The 3,946-nt window shown below is 33.7% G+C and overlaps 1 pseudogene; it reads left to right on the forward strand.

The window, feature by feature from the left end:
* Positions 1–337: 337 nt before the first annotated feature.
* On the forward strand, positions 338–1,424 carry LOC120073706 (annotated as a pseudogene).
* The last annotated feature ends 2,522 nt before the right edge of the window (positions 1,425–3,946 follow it).

Here is a 3,946-nt window from a genome sequence, read left to right on the forward strand (position 1 = left end):
GATCGGACCCAAATCTCAAATTTTACAGAAACCATAATTTTACGGAAGGAACAAAATGATCATGCATTAAAATTAAAAATACACCATGCTTATAGAAATTGAGAGAAGGATATTAGAAACTCACCCTTGAAGATCTGATTTCTTCACGTTTATCCTCTCTGCAAAATCATGAAGTTGAAACCCCACAATGGACACCACCACTTGAATTCCTCTGTGTTCTCTGGGATGAGAATTCAAGAGCATGTGGGCTTTGGCTTTTTGATGATGGAAAGAATTAAGAGAGTTGAAAGATTGTGAGAGATCAAAAATTTTTACAGAACTCTTTCTGTAACAAAAAACTGTGAACTTCTATCAAGAAGTGGATGTAACGTGGGGAGATGGCCGAGGATAAGTCATGGATAATGACAATCTCCTTATATTGTCTCTTGACAAAGCTTCTAGATCCAGCTTTCAATCAAAGAAACATTATCTATTTGGTAGATTTGATATGAAAATTAAACTCGTTCTTGGCAATTCACCTGGCACAGTCACAACATATTATGTAAGAATTAATTCCCTTTTGTTTATTTATTTATTTTGTGTATGTTTTTAACATAAAGTTTTGTTGTTTTGATATCTATAATATTTTTTTGTTTTGTGTCACAAGGGTCTTCATGGGATGAGATAGACTTCGGGTTCCTTGGCAATGTAAGTGGGCAACCATATATTGTACATACCAATATTTATGTAGGAGGACAAGGGAATAAGAACAACAATTCTATCTTTAGTTTGATCCAACTGCTGATTTTCACACTTACTCCTTCCTCTGGAATCCTGCTCGCATAGTGTAAGTACACACTTGTACATATCTTTTCATTAAAAAAAATGCATATTTCTATGTTGATGAATCTCTAACGTACATTAGTTACTAATGATCGAATCTCAAAAAATTATTTAAAGAGTGACAGCCTCTTAATAACTATTAGATGTAGATTTAAAAGTATGTGTATTCACCTAAAAACCACTCGTGGACAAGGGATAATAATGTTTTTTTTTTTTTGTGAGGATTTCACATTTGAAATATAAGATACATGAATTACTTCTCTCACCAGTAATTAGTTTCAAGATGAAACTCCACCTTTTCTAATGAAAAAAGTTTGGTGTTATCAAAGTTGCACCTATCTTTGTGTAGCCAAAATAATTTTGTGTTTGTGTGGTGTAATATGGGGTCAATTAGGTTCTACGTGGATGGGAGGCCAATAAGGGAGATCAAGAACATTGAAGCCAATGGGGCACCATGGCTGTCGGAGGCCCTTGATTCCGGCAACCAGAAAATGGTGCGATGGGTTCAGAAGAATTATATGATTTATAATTACTGCACCGACAAAAAGAGATTCCTTCAAGGCCTTCCTCGGGAGTACACTATTCAGGCAGCCAAGCCTTAGAATATCAATCCAACATTATTATTCTCGTCAACATCTTCAAATCAAAGGTTGATTCTTTCTTTTTTCTGTTTCATATATTCTCCTTAATTTCATTTTTGTGTTTACCTATTCGTGTACCTACTTCATTTTATGTTATTAAATCAATTAATTAAATAAAAGATTTGACTTTTCATTGCTGTTCTATGTTCTGATAAATATGATAATTATTCCACGTGGCTATCTGTGAGTGGAAATGTTTGATGTTATAGTTCTAAATTTGTCCATTTATTGAAGGTAAAAGACTATTAACAAATTGTTTTTTAGAAAAAATTAAGACCACCTCACATTTATTCATTAAGTTTTCATCTTTTTTTGTTAAAAAAAAAAAAAAAAAAAACGAATCAATCCCATTTCCCACTGACACGTAGTAGAGAAAAAAAAGGAGGGACTCCCTCATTTTTTAAAAAATAAAAATATTAATATATATTTATATAATAACCATTTTATCATATAATATACATTAAACTATATGTTACATCAAATATAATATATAACTTATAGTTTAATTATCTCAACGACGATATTTAATATAAATCCCATTTATATTAAATTTAATTATATGAATTCAATTCACATAATTAATATTTGAATCACATTCAAATATTTATCTCCTCTTAGATAAACTTTATATTACAATGTATCAAATACATTAGAGTAATTATATCATATATAATTAATTAAATTAATTATATCACATGTAATTAATTTTCTCAATTAATTTGAAAAATTCAAATTAATCCAAAATGGATTCTCATAAATCCCCGTTAAGTTACATAGGGGACCTCATGGACCTGTAGCTTGAAGCTTCAATGGTACTTGAGTAATTACTTAAACGCTTTAATTAATTTACTAGACATCCATTAACTGTAGGATACTCCACTAAAGACCCACAACTGCACTTTTCACGTTACAGATATATTTCTATGTCAACTTAATATAACCAATCAATAGTGCAATGACCTTTCACAAATTTTTCGTAAGTACAGCTACGCCAAACTTACCGTTTCGTCCCTGTAGTTACATCTAACTCCTTAAGTACTATTGATCCCTTTAATGAACAATAAATCATAGTCCGACTATGACTAAACCCTGTCCCGGGCCAAGAGAAGGTGTGGCGCCACATTGTTCAAGCCCTGGAATCAGCCCTCAAGAGAGTAATTTATCTATTTACCTCTACCTCGGGGAAGGAGTGAATTCCGTCTTGTGTGGCTATGTTCCCAACTTCCAATTCAGATGAATCCCTAAAATGGTAGGTGTCACACCCCCTCTTAGTTCACCCTCTAATATCAGAAGAGGATATGACGGCAGTAGTTACCGACCTAGGTGCCGGCACTTACTGCCTAACTTAAGTGAACCTGCTTAATCCTGAATATGCAACGACTTGGTACAAACACATCCATGAAATTAAACAGTGCAAATCTTAATTATAAATCCAAAAGAAAACAAATATAAGATAACCAAAATAACATGTGTCCCAAAAGAGAATAAGTTTCACAACTCCCCAACTCCTTTCCAAAAGTATGTACGTCAAAACAAGTTTAACATAAGCTTCTTCCTAAGGTCACCAAACTTTGGGTGGCAAGCTACAGGGAATTCAACCGCGAGGGAACTGACCGCTACCTAGAAAAAGGGAAAACATTTGAAAACATTGAGCTGGTTGCCCAGTGAGTGACACATGGAAATACATTTCTTCTCAAACCTTTCATATGCTTTAATGTAAAATAAAGAACATGCTGGAAAGTAACCTCAAGCAACTAGCATAGTATTATACATTAATCATAGTGTTGTAATCAATCATGCTAGCAAACCTTAGTTGAGAACGAGCATTCATAGCTCAAGCTCCCAACATCCATTCGAGGTCGTGAGACCCATACTTTGGTCCCTTAACGAAGACTGTGGCCAGGAGACCCATACTTCGATCTCTCATAAAAAACTACCTACGTGCACTTGAAGCATACTAAATACCGTCAACACCTTATGTACTTCCTCATATACCTTCTATACCTTCGATACTCGGTACATTAGAAACATAACATCCATGGGAAATTCTAGCATCGTTATCAGTCACATGCATGCTTCACAATTAAGAACATGTTGTTGCATTTCTTTCATACATTCTATACATACGCTAGGATTAATAAAACTCAATTAAAATACAATATAACTTTAGTTGCTTGGAAAACCATGAACATTAGCATGAAATCATTTGAACCACATGTCCCTTTTGTGGACATATTTGAAAACATTTAGTCACTCAGAAATCCTTGGGCTTGGTTCTTCCTAAGCTTTGTAGGCCTCTCCAATGTACGTAGTTTCTACACATAAAAGAATAAGTGTTTAGTTTCTACTTGGCCACCCTTTTGAGACTACTTTTTTTAACTAAGCTCATACTTGGCAATGGATTCCCAATCGACCAACATTTTCCATATTCAACTTCTAATGTAAATAACTTGAAAACTATAACCCATTTCATGAAAGTTCCT

The sequence above is a fragment of the Benincasa hispida genome, chromosome 3 (genome assembly GCF_009727055.1).
Source record: "Benincasa hispida cultivar B227 chromosome 3, ASM972705v1, whole genome shotgun sequence".
In the NCBI taxonomy this organism is placed as follows: Eukaryota; Viridiplantae; Streptophyta; class Magnoliopsida; order Cucurbitales; family Cucurbitaceae; genus Benincasa; species Benincasa hispida.